The sequence below is a fragment of the Mauremys reevesii genome, linkage group 4 (assembly GCF_016161935.1).
Source record: "Mauremys reevesii isolate NIE-2019 linkage group 4, ASM1616193v1, whole genome shotgun sequence".
Taxonomy (NCBI): Eukaryota; Metazoa; Chordata; order Testudines; family Geoemydidae; genus Mauremys; species Mauremys reevesii.
The window spans coordinates 104,626,232-104,640,139 of NC_052626.1; the positions used below are offsets into that span (position 1 = coordinate 104,626,232).

The 13,908-nt window shown below is 40.5% G+C and overlaps 2 protein-coding genes across 3 annotated transcripts in view; one reads left to right on the plus strand and one right to left on the minus strand.

Moving 5' to 3' along the window:
- Positions 1-7,810, plus strand: part of KCNC1 (potassium voltage-gated channel subfamily C member 1) — a 195,486-nt gene extending 187,676 nt beyond the window's left edge. Inside the window, exon 5 of the mRNA XM_039536442.1 lies at positions 7,715-7,810. The gene's annotated coding sequence lies outside the window, so the exon portion shown is untranslated. The remainder of the gene's footprint in view (positions 1-7,714) is intronic.
- The window catches only part of SERGEF (secretion regulating guanine nucleotide exchange factor), a 257,753-nt gene that overhangs the window by 21,971 nt on the left and 221,874 nt on the right, over positions 1-13,908 (minus strand). The window lies entirely within an intron of this gene.

The following is a 13,908-nucleotide window of genomic DNA, read 5'->3' on the forward strand; positions in this document are numbered from 1 at the left end:
CTGGAGCACACGACTTATGAGGAGAGGCTGAGGGAACTGGGATTGTTTAGTCTGCAGAAGAGAAGAATGAGGGAGGATTTGATAGCTGCTTTCAACTACCTGAAAGGGGGTTCCAAAGAGGATGGATCTAGACTGTTCCTTGTGGTACCCGATGACAGAACAAGGAGTAATGGTCTCAAGTTGCAGTGGGGGAGGTTTAAGTTGGATATTAGGAAAAACTTTTTCACTCAGAGAGTGGTAAAGCACTGGAATGGGTTACCTAGGGAGGTGGTGGAATCTCCTTCCTTAGAGGTTTTTAAGGTCAGGCTTGACAAAGCCCTGGCTGGGATGATTTAGTTGGGAATTGGTCCTGCTTTGAGCAGGGGGTTGGACTAGATGACCTCCTGAGGTCCCTTCCAACCCTGATATTCTATGATTCTATGATTGCACAGTTCCTCTTCAACCACCAAGAATGTAGTCTGAAGGCAGAATCTGGCCCCCAGAATTCTGGTCCTAAAATACTTTCAGATCCTTCTGTATGAGAGGTGCTGAATTACCTGAGATTATTACTACACTTATCCCACCCTACCTGCCTAAACTCCCCTAGTAGCAAGTGTCACTTAGAAAAATACTGACAGATCTACTGACTGATTGAGGTGAAATGCTGAGAGTGCCATAGACAAGGATTTGGGAAACCATGCACAGTTGGTGAGCCATGTATTTCTGGATCTCGGGTGCTATTCGAGTTGATGCAGTCACCACTGGGAACACAATCTCTTCCATGCCAGGTGGTGTATGGAACATTCCTAATTATGTCCCTCATTATGGTCCCAATAATTTAGTGAGCACCACACACTTAGGTCCTAGGACAGGAGCAGCTCTCGAACCAGTGAGAACATGGGAAGTAAGTCTTTGTAAGAGTGTTCTCACTGTAGGCTGAAAGCAAAGAGAGAGAAAAGAAAGAGAGCAAGAAAGCAAAGAGAGAGAGAAACCACCTCCACTTAATACAGCTGTGATTTTTGGTGAAAGATTTCCTTCTCCAGCAGATTCTCCTGGACTTCCATAGAATAATCACAGTCCAAACTGCTCATTTGGCCAGCATCCGTGCATCAGACACAGGGACCTCAGACTGGGAGGTATATCTGGCCTTGGCTCTGAGACAGCAGTGAAAGTGCATTGGGCAGAAGGACTAAGGGACTCAGTGCCAAGTCCAGAATGTCAGCGTGCCAGAAGTAAGAACCCAGGTTGAGACCACAAGCAGAAACTTGGCACTGTTCCACCTGATCTTCCACAGAACCCCGGGAAGAAAGCAATCAGCTGGAATGCAGATAGGAATATCTGGCAAAACCTTCCCCCTACCACTCAAAGAGAAACAAATCTGCCCAAGACCCTGGACTCTTCCCACCAAGTATTTTTCATAATTAAAAACAATTTTCAACCTTGTTTATCAAATCAATAATTGTCAGAATTAGAGATAAAGGCTGTTTGCTCTCTCCCTTCAGACACAGGGAGTAGGTAGGGAGTATAAAGTCTCCTCCGTGGGATTGCTTGATACATTCCTTCCCATCCCCTATGAGATAAACATCTTCCTCCTTTCTTCCATTCAAATTTTGGGTTGACAATGTCTCTATAAAATTGCAACAGAAATTAAAATGAATTCTGATATAGGTCGGTACCAACATGCAGCTAATGGGGGGAAAAGAAGCTAACAAATAAAACATTTTCTCATCACCTTCTGAATCTTGATTCAAGTGCAGCTATAGCTCCTAAGGGTCCAGTTGTTTCAACTTAGGTCACACTTGGCATTATTTAACAAATATTGTCACTACAGAGTGTTGAGATTCGATTTACAATGCTGCTTTGTGGTCACTCAGCAGCGGAAAAGTCTTTCAGGTTCCTGTGCAGATTCCAGACAGCATAGCCTGAGAAAGCAAACACCACACCAGCCAGCACTTTTGGGGAAATGGAAGCCTTCAGTGTACAATGCTGCTAGCCTTTTGACTGTCGCATGTTGAAATATTACATACATTTGCTGTCCGCGTGGGTATATTTCTTAAGTAATCTGCAGTGTGAGTTTGAGATATGCTTTATCTATTGTTCCTATATTTGGAAATCAAAATGACAGAATTTGAAGTTCTTAACCGGAGGAATGTTGGGCTGTTTCATTAAACAATAACTCCTAAATATTTTTCTCCTGATTTCTCATCACCATCTGCTATAACTAAAATCCTTTTGAGTAGCAATGAAAAAAATGTCTCTAGTTATAGTATGAAACCATAAGAGTTTCTTCCACTTCCAGATTACCTGCCAATAGAATTGACTGTGAGCCAAAAATGACACTTTTCTTGTCTCTTCAGACCCCCTTAATTCTATGCAGGGATGTATAGAGTAAGAGTGGGATTTTCAAGTGCCTACATGACTTAGTAGCACAAATCCAATTGAAAGTGAATGGGACTTGTGTTCACAAATCATTTAGGCCATTTTGAAAATCCCACTCTGAACTCCCAACTATGAGTATGTCTACACTACCCGCTGGATTGGCGGGCAGCGATTGATCCAGTGGGGGTTGATTTATCACGTCTAGTCTAGACACGATAAATCGACCCCCGAGCACTCTCCTGTCGACTCCTGTACTCCACCACTGCGAGAGGTGCAGGTGGAGTCGACGGGGGAGCGGCAGCAGTCGATTCACCGCGGTGAAGACACCACGGTAAGTCGATCTAAGTATGTCGACTTCAGCTATGTTATTCACGTAGCTGAAGTTGCGTAACTTAGATCGATCTCTCCTCTTCCCCCCCCAGTGTAGACCAGGGCAGAGTGTTGTTTAAAATGTAGATCAGCTACTCTTCTGAGGGAAAAAGCAGAGCAAAAGTAGCCATGTTCTGCAGAGGGCTAACCTGACAATCCTACCACCCTGGGTTGTGATTGTGTCAGATCTCATCAGTTAAGAAAGGTCAATAACTTTTTTAGGAAACATCCAGGAAAACCCAGGTGTTGCAAGAAATGGTGCTGGAGAGTCGTTTGGTGGCAGTTTCCCCTCAGAGCTCCAGCAGGAAGTTAGGGGGTGTTGTCTTATCAGAGTTGTTTACTTTAGGATGAGATTTTAAAAAAATAAGGTCTTGACTTCTTGTGGTCATTACAGATCCAGTGTGTCAAGCCAAGTGCTCTGGCCAAATTAAAAATTGGTTAACTAAATTCTGCCTACTTAGAATTCACCCAGTAGTTTCAATTCATGAAGTCACTTTTCACTTCCTGTTCTCAACTCCTGAGTAGTGTTGCTGGGTCATGTTAAATAACTGCTGTTTCACCTCAGAAGTAGCTGGGTGACGCGACCTATGTAAATATTAAGACACTTTGGGATCCAGCCAAATAAAGTTGATACAGAAATGTTCGAGATCAATGCCATTGCAAAGACTGCCATCGTCACAGTGATAAGAAAACATTCCAGACAACAGGACAATTGCATGGGGCATGTTATTTTAGGATAACCCCTTCTACCAATTGTATCAATCAATTAAAAAAAAACCACGCATGAAACAATAATCAACCTAGTAAAAGAAAAAGGAAAATAATAAACAATATCGGCATCGATGCTGCGCCTTCAAAATCTCTTTCTTGTTTATGAAAATGCTGCATTTACACATTAAATCTGGGTGACTGCACAAAAATCCATTTACACATGCAGTTACCCACTCTGCACAGACAAATATACAAGTGAAAGACATGCATACAGGTTTTGCAGGTATAAGAGCTACCATCTTGGCCATCAATGGAGACTGTATTGGGGACCATGACATCTGGAAATATGAGTCACTACAGCTTGCGCTAAAAAGCCAAGTGCTGCCACAGTCTCGCTTCTTCCATGGACTGGGCACAGAGGAGGACATATAACACCCACTGACCAGTGGATTATATGGGCAGTACTTAGTCATCTACATTTACCCCACTATACCACACCTTCCCAGCCTGCAATGCCCTTTCTTTGGGCAGCACAGCCTTACCGTGGAGTCTCAGGAAGAAGGGAGAGATTGGGGGCACCTTTTGTTACTGCAACCTCCCCTCCTAACAGACTTCCTGCCACAGGACCTTGCACCAGCATCTACAGCAGCCGGTGGCAGTTGTCGTGGATTTTCTGTTACACCAAATTCTCTTTAAATGTTTAAGATGAAATTTTCTTTAATGGGGCCTGATTATCAAAAAATGCTGAGCACTCATCCTCTGAAAATCAGGCCTTTTAAAAGAACATACACTTGGGTACCCAGAAATTTCAGGCATTGATAATCACCAGACACTGTTGAAAACAGAAGTCTGATTACCCTTTAAAAAAGTAATTTATCTAAACAAACAGAAATAACTTACCACTAAATATACTATAAAGTAACTAGGAAGCTGGACTTTAATAGAGTGCATTAAATTATTCCTCAGGACCAGAACAGTGCCCAGTAGCCTAATGATCAGCACTGCACCAGGTGCCACATGGCTCATCTCCAGGATCTGGGCTTATTTTCTTACCACACCTATGCTATCTAGTTTGGTTCAAATGTACAATATTGGAAAGGCAAGAAAGCCCAGCAATGGCGCCATTCAAAGCATGGCAAGCTGTGTACATTTTATTTTAAAATGACTTCTTCATCATGTTGTTCAATTGACCGATGGACTAACTGACACGTGTTTGGTCTTTGGTGATCTGTGCATGAGTGCGGCTATTAATATTAAGTGAAAACACCAACCTTCAGTAGATCTTTCAGGAGCAAGAATGATGTCTTTTTATGTCTTTGAGAAAGAAATGTTTTGTTGTTTACAGCTACCTGTAAATCAGTATATTGGACAATGGTTCAGGTAATTTCATCTGCTCTGATCTTCACTGCCTCCTCTCCTTGCCAATCTGTCTTGCTGAAAGGTTACCAATTGAGCTAAGTGTTTAATTTCCAACATGAAAGACGACCTTGTTCAGTACTTTGTTATAAGGAAATACCAAAACTAATTAATTAATCCACAGCTCCCATACACCTCTGTCTATGCTGTTTCTTAGCCTTTAAAGATTTTAGTACCTTTTTCAAGACAAAACTGTGAATTAACTTCTTTTCTCTTTGCAGTTGGTCACCTTTGCTATAGAGACTTTTTTGGCCCTGCAGAAGACAATTAAGTCATGGTGGCATTGTATTCACTAAAAAATGTAATTCTCTCAGAACACAGCTTTGAGGAAATGAGTTGATCATCATGATGCTGACCATGACTTTGCAGCCAGTGTAGGTAAGAATAAGTCATGTTCGACACGATCTCAGCTAGTGAGGGCTACACTCTGGTCTCTATAGGGTTTAAACATGACTAGCTGACATGATGGTTTGGTGCAACCTATTCTTGTCCACACTGACTGCAAAGACATTCTCAACACCATGTTACCTGTTAACAGTTAAGGTTGTGTTCTAATGTGAGTATATTTTGTAGTAAAGACAAGCTCTGCTGGTGAGACTGAAGGACAAATAGTTTTTCCCTGAAACAGAGAGATAAGCAATGAGGAATGGGTTTTTTCTTGTGGATATTGAGTGAAAAGGCCTATCAGGAAATGATTTATTCATGCTGAGCCAACAGCATCCTTCTTTAAAACTCCTCTCAGTGCTGTGTTTCTAATACCTCCTGCCGCAGAGGGAGGAGACTAAGCTCTCAGAATGCAGGAAACTAATCCTGCTTCTAGAATTTCTGAAGTGATCAGAGGCACTCCTTCCAACCCTGAGAAGACAAACTGCTGTGGGAGGCAGCATGCTTCAGTAGCTAGGGCACTGGCTTGGGACTCAGGGAACCTGGGTTCTATTCCTGGCCTTGCCAATGAACTATTCTGTAACCTTGGACAAGTTACTTCATTTCTCTGTACCTGCCTTTCCTCCCCCCACAACTTTTTTCTGTTTAGTTTATTTAGACTGTAAGCTCTTTGAGGCAGGGACTCTCTGTTAGAGCAGCGAACACAATGGAGTCCTCAGCTCAGCTGGGGCCTTCAGCTGTTATCATAATGCAAATACATAATAACAAACCAGCCACCACATTTCTATTTTATTAACCATTTGCAAAGCTAATTGCATCTTTACTCTACAGGTCTGAATATTTTAAAAAAAGCCATTAGACCGTTTATCATAACCCTAAAGTATTATGTTAACTGTGCCTTTAGACAAGCCTTGCAAAACAGTCATGAACATTTACCATGCACTGGCAGAACATATACTTACCTGGCCTTTAACATGACTGATAATAAAATAAAACTACTTGCGGAAGAGGGGGTGGGGGTGGTAGGAGGGAGGATTGAGCAGAATTTTGTAAGGCTGCTTGATACTGTGAGCTCCACAATACAGTACCTGTGCCTCAATTTCCCCATATGTAAAACAGGGATCATACTACTTTCTTATCTCAAAACTGTTTTACAAGCTGTAGCTTGACTGTTTATTGAAATTATAAAATTATTTATTGGGGTGCAACATGTGCTAGTTGCAAATAACAGGTTCTTTATTCAGATGGCTACTTAGAGTTAATTAAGAAGATGAAATTGGTGAAGCACACATGAACTTAGAGCTTTAGTTAAATATTGACAAGTATAACTCAAATCATAGAAAAATCTACATACATAAGTGTAAGAAGTACAGTAAGGTGTTTTTCTGCATTGTTTATACTTACAAGCTTACACTATGCATACTTACAACATTATGGAGACTTTAGAAACAACAATGGAAGAAAACGTAAGTGGAGGTCACCCCAAGAGGAATACACTGGGCCAAGCTTCCTATCTGGTTGTCCCAGGTCATTGTCCCATTGTTCCAGCTAAGGACGGAATTGACTTTTTCCCATTCCACCCACCTATAATGAGGACAATATCTGATCCAGTCAAGTCTCAGCCCCTAATTCATATTTGATATTCTGAGAAACCATATTTAGGGCTATGGTTGTCCATAGTTATGTTTGCAATAGTTAACACAAACATTTGCATAAGTGACTTTCCCAGTAGTTTGATATATTAATGCAATTTAGCTCTTATTGCAAAAAGCCCCTAGGATGCTACCATCTGTTTGTTTGTTTGTTCACATATTTACCACCACTAAACTATCACAAGATACATATTGCTAAATTTTATAATCTCATTGTTTTACCCAAAACTATAAATCCTCCAAGATCAGGTTAGGAGTCATTGGTCAACAAAGGCTTACTTTTATAATGTTTTAAGATTTTAAAATGCTATATAAACAAAACACCAAGTAGAAAAGAGAACTAGAACTATGTTTATATATTCTTAATTTTTAAATTAAGCAGATAGTTAAAAAAGATGAAAAATTCAGGTTTGGGGATTTTTATGCATATCAGAGCTACGCTTATAAAAAGCTGATTCCAAGTGCCAAAGATATTTATTTCAACATTTGTATTATTAAAATACCTAAGGATATATTTAACTACTGCACTCCACAACCAGAAAAGGTACATCATTCTCCACCACAGCATTAAAAGGCCATTGCAAAGATGATCAGATTATTCGTTTCAGAGACTTGTCATTCTGCTGGTGCATTTTGAGAGGGAAGGCTGCCATTTACTGGAAAGAGGGGAGGGTGGGTTATATTTGGAGTAAGCCAGCACTGATGATGTGGTATCATTTAAAACCAAAACACACCAGTGTTTCAGTCACGATAGTCTTCCTTGGGATATGCTCTAAACCAACATTTTTCTAAGCTCATCTTCATCTTTATTTTCTGATTCCTAGGCAACTGCAGAGACTATTTCCCTCAGGAGCAGAAGGCATCAGGTACCTTTTGAGACAGATCTTTTCCCCTTTGCTCCCCATCCACAAGATATTTTCACAGACCACTGGATGAATAAAGCAGCAAGAATATTAAAGCAACCAAGAATTCTGGTGTTAACACTGCATCTGTGTGCCAGCAGTGTCTCTTTCTATCTTATCCTGCAAATAAGGGTTTTTAAGGAATTGCAGGTGGTTTACTTACTGTGCATGATGCTAAGAGCTGCACTGTGTAACTATAGCAACAGCTACTGGGAAAGCTCTCGCTTTTTATTGATAGACCTTGATACATTTCAAATACCCTTTGCAAAAGAATTTACACAAATGGAGGAATAGAAAATGAAACATTCTGAATGCCAGAACAGAAAATATTGTAGAGACCTGCATCTGTACACACCATTTAAATACTTCTCTCATTGTTATGTGGCCCGTTTACTGTAAAGTGTTTACATTAAAATATCATTTTTTAATTCATAATGTTATGCCTGAAAATGCCACCTCTAATAGGCAGCACTTCTAATGCTGAGGTCCGTAGTATCAGAAAACTAGCATTAACCAAGGTCACCATTTACAATTTTGCCTTTTGCCTTATTACTACAATATTTCCCATCTTCCCTGCACTTAATGAAGTACTGATGGCAATTGTAAATATAGCAATAATGACCACCGTACTGGGAACTATTACTGTGAAGATGGTGATTTCACTGATGAAGTCATTTGCATAAGGAGTAGTTTTACACCTGAGCAGTCAGTTCAAAAACACAGTACCTCACCTTTCAAATATTCCCCCTTTTCAGCAGTGCTGCCATGACTTTATGCCTCTAAAACAGCACAATTAAAAGGACAAACTATTTTTCTTCTTCTAGTGCAATTAACATCTAAAAAGAAAATGTAGTAACAAGACTGATCTTTCACAGGAAGAGTTTTTCTTCTTGTTTAAATTTAGTTTGTTTTCATTTCATGCCGCATAATTTAGGGTACGGAGCGAGATACTGAACTGTTAACATAGTTCCCTTCTGAATCTAATACCCTTGCAGTACATGATGCAAGCTAGGTTGCCTTGAAAAGGTGAAAATGCTGTGTTGCTATGGAAACAGGAAGGCAAGTCTTTAGGTTGTTCATCCCTGAAGAGGTGCCCTGCCACTATCTTTAAAGGCTGCTAATAAAATTTTAATCAATGATGAGAATAAAATGAATTTCCACCTACTGTTTGACACCAGAATCCTAGTTCAGATATTGTCAAGCTCTTTTAATGTTTGTAATATCCAACAATGCCCCGCAACATTAAAAATAAATTTATACACAAATGAAAATTGCCAACATGCACTAATCTATTTCAGCTACTTAAAACGATTATTCCGCTCAGCAACAGACACCAGCTTCCCAATTTAAAACCATGTGCATGCAGTAATGTGCTTTTTAACTGAATTAGCTGATGAATAGATCCCCCCAAACCCAAAATTGTTACTGGTGTAAGGTCATCAACATGGGATACACCAGTTTGGACTGCAGCAATTAACCCAGTGCCAGAGCGTGTTCAGAAATTAAATTAGTCACTGATTACTCTAATTCTACATTATTTCCTAGAAGAGATGGTTTCAGTCTCAACTTGATTTATCCCTACATGGTTTTCCCAATCTTGTAAGACTCATTGAGTAATCAGGCATTTTTGAACACCAAACAACAGACAACAGGCCAAATTCTCTGTTGGCAAAACTTCATTGACTTCAATGCATGAACAGCAGCAGAGAATTTGGCCCAAAATGTAGTGTATAGTGATTTGTAGTTAACTGTGTGTCAGTGCACCCTACTTGTTATTTTACTGGGAAACCAACTGGCAAGCCTTTGTTAAACCCATTTACTAAATACCCGTTCATAAAATAGACCTGTTTTTATACATAAATACACACCATTTGAGGAGAAAGAGACTACCTTGTATGTTAATAAGTTTAACCATTTGTTTTGTGTTATAGATCAGAGAATCACAAAACAAAGCTGAAGAGATATGGCATCCATAATGTAAATGATAAACTGTATGCCCTATGGTATGAACTCATGTATTATAAACCATTCTTTCTTGATTTCACTCACTTTCCATTAGTGTATACTTCACTTCCATTAGCATATATTCCCCTTCACTTGAACACACTGACTGAAGTGGCACATTCCAAGATGAAAACTAACTCCCATACCAACCAACCATGAATCTTTACTGTACTGTGAGCTCCTGAGTAGGAATATTTTAAAATGTGGATGAATTCTGAATACTGAAAGGTTAACGAGGAGTTACTGATTGACAACAGGAAGAAAATTTCTTCTACAGCAAAAGAGAACACATTTCACTCGTTTACACACACACACACTTTCTCCCACAGTACACAACCACTTCAAAAATTCACTAGGGTGTTTGGGTCTGAAACGCCTTAGTACCAACCAACATTAGAATTGGGTAAATATTATGTGTTGTTATACATGCTGTTAAGATACTCATCTTTCTCCGGATGCTCTTAAAATAAAGAGCATCAAGTTACTCAAGGAGAATGAAGTTTTCACCCCCCTTCCCTAATATTACTTTTGCTATGACCATAACAGCTACAGGCATCAACCAAGATTGGGGCCCCACTATGCTAGGCATTGTATATACACATAGGAAGAGACAGTCCGTACCCAGAAAGCTTGCAATCTACATAGACAAGACAAAGGACACGTTATTCCTATTTTACAAATGGGGAAGTGATTTCACAAGTATTTCAATATTTTAAGGGCCGCAATTTCACAGTGGATGGGGATCTACAACTCTAGCTGAAGTTGATGGAACTTGTGAATGCATCAGAAACTTGGATCCACTTCTGAAATCACATTTACTTTGATGAATCACAGAGGTAAAGCTACACATACATTGAGTTAGGAAGGTTTATATTTTTAAACATGCTTTTCAACAAGGGCTGGTAGAAAAATTTCCCCAAAAATGTGGTGGACGGAAAATTGGGATTTTGATAAAAAAAATTATTCATGAAAAGGTCTTGTCACGGGGTAATACTGGCTCTTTAAGAAGGAGCAGGGCCAGTGCACCTGCGCCTGGTCAGATGACCACAATTAGATTTAGAAGAGGGCATCTGGCCTAGAGGGAAGAGGGACCTGGTGAGTGAGGGGTTGCTTTAGAGCACTGAATCCTGGGAGAAGACTGAAGGCAGGAGGAAGTGGCAGAGGAAGGTGCCTGCTCTCTCTAAGCTGGAGAGCTTAAGCCAAGAGCTGGAGAGGGCTGAATACAGGGAAGCAGCAGAGGGGCTTACACATTGACATCTCCACACTAGAGAGCTGGACCCAGAGGAACAGTGAGAAGGCCAAGGAGGGTGAGGGATGCTCCCTTGGTGAGGTTGATCTCCCAACAGAGAGGCTCTGGAGTTCCACACTGGAGAATAGGGTCACACTCCATCTAGGAGGGAGAGAAGACAGACAGAAGAGGACCGACAAAGAATCGGGGTGTGGCAGAAGGTGTTGGCAAGTGGTATGTGGGGCATCAAGGGACGAGCTGTCTTGAGGCTTTAATGATTACTTGCACTGAGACAATAAATGGACTATATGTTGGAACGTATGTGTTGGACCATTTGCACAATGTTTTTGCAATTAACCAGCCCCAAAGAGGGATAGTGTTGAGGCAAGGGAGCCAGATGTAGAGTCCTTGGGTTACCTGAGAGGGGAAACTGCAGCAGGCACATCAGTCATGCTGCAGCTTGCCACGGGAGAGTACCCCAGGTGGGGTTGTCCTGACAGATCTGCTTTCCACAGAAAATACAGCTATTTAATTTTTTTTTAAAACACCCCAAAATGAAATATTTTTGGTTTTTCAGCCAAAATATTTTCACTTTTTGATATTTCACCCAAAAGTCCACACTTTGCACAAACAAATTTGAAAACAGGGAAAATACAGTTTGTTGGTTTTTCGGTGAGGCAAGATTACCTTTTTTTTAAACGAGCTCTATTTTCAACCTTCCCTTCTCCCCCATTGTGGTATCTAAAGAGACTATTCGCCTACATCTGAACTTGACCTTAGTGCTTCCATTGGAGTTTTTAGTAGATATATACCCACATCCCAAAACTCCCACCACATGATATTGGTGTTATTGCCATCATCTCATAGGACAGATCATGTACTGGGATAACAGATCAGGATTGAGAAGCATTGGCTGTTGGTCTGCATTATCCCTACTACAGACATGCTAAAAGGCCATTGTTTTAAAAAAAACAAAAAACTTAACTACAATTAGCTATACTCACCCCCAGATTAAGGTGTAACACAAAATCCTGTGTTTTGCTAACTAAACAAATTGTTTACACCTTTGGGCATGAAGACAAAATTGCAGAATTACAGCTCCACTTGACTCAGTGGATTCATGGTACATGGCTGCACCTCTGGGATACATTATGGAAGCCTTCAGTGCTGGCTACCAAATCCATTTTCAGATGGTCCCCCATCCTGTCCTATCACTCCTGCCAGCTGCAAATCAGTCACCATTTTCCACTCATCAAATCAATGCTTCATGGATCAGCAACAGCAGCTGCTTTCATCAGAATATTTTCTAGGCTAACAAGCTATTCCTATGCAAAGCAGAGTTAGAGAGCTTCATGGTAATATTTGGAGGATTTACTCTCTCTGCTCCTAGGTTTGCTCAGCCACAAACCTCACTCCCTCCTTGGGAACAGATCTTCCTGGGAATCTCTATTTTCATTACTCCTATTGATTTCAGTACTTCAAGGTCTCTCTCTAACGCCTCTGAAAGACATAGTTCCTCCTTTCTCACTGATTATCTTTCATACCGAAATCTATATTTGCCATCTGCATACAACCCAATTTGGCGCATTTGTAATGCCTGTCATGGTAAATTCTGCTGATCTTGGGAAAAATATTAGGAAAAGAAGTGAGAGAGGGGTCTAATTCCACACTATTACTGTATCTCCCCTGGCCTTCCCTCTTTAAATGGACAAACCTTTGTAAAATATCTTCCCTGAACACTGTCCAGGGCATAGAAGGTGACTTTCATATTGCTCCATTGCTGTTAATTATTCTGTTTCCTTGTGGTTAACATATCTCTCACTCATTTTTAGCTGGGTTCTTCTTAGGGATGTAGGAGTAAAACAAAAAAATCTGGCAATCCGGGGCTTGAGAGAGGAGATGGGGACTTGGGACTTACTAGAAAGAAAGAGGGAATCGTTACCACCCCCACCACCAAAGTTATCCCCTTGCCTTTGGCCGTCCTGTTCATAGACTGTACATTAAAAGAGTCTCCTTATGCTCCCAGTGCATCTCTACAAAACCACACAAGCAATTCTGTCTTGCATACACACAGGGAATGTGCACCTGAGGTGTTCAGTTACTGTATGTTAGTTTAGCCATTAAGTCCACAAAATGCATCATTGTAAAGAGGTTGCTCCTAAGAGAGAACATTAATACCTGGAGTTAAATGACCTGTGGTTTGGAGAATATCAGAGTGTTTCCAGCTGGAAATGCACTTCATTTTTTCTTTTAGGGTGGATAAAAACCCTTATGATTCCGGATATGCCCACCACTACCTGTGTGGGGTTAGGAAGAAAATTGCTTTATGGATAGGTTATTACATTATTGTCCACGGTGGGATTGCTTGTACTTTCCCTGAAGTATCTGGTACTGGTCACTGTCAGAGAGAGAGAGAGATTACTAAGTAAATGAACCATTGATCTGAACCAGTCTGGCTATTCTGATGTGTGTTCTGCTGCAGGTTTCCACCATGCTTTCCTTTGTTATAAGAATTAAGTCAGTCTCTTGAGCTTTCTTCTAATGCCTCCCCATAGCCATAAATTCTCCCTCCTCCATTGCAGAGCACCTCAGTGGGGCTACCCAAAAAATCCTATGAAGACAGCCATTTTCTAGGTGATGTCTATGTAAGAACTAGCTTGTTTCCAAAGAGTTTTTTTAAAAAATCCTATGTGACAGTTGTGACAATTTTCTGCACTATCCTGGATAAACCTTACTGAATTAAATTAAACCTTATTGAATTAAGTACCTTTGCAGTCCATCATCTGTGTATTATTGTGGGGTTGTAACTTCTATTGGGGAAGACATGGCCACTGTAAACTTTGGGAAGTGTTATAAGCTTCAAAGCTCTCTTTTAAACCATGTG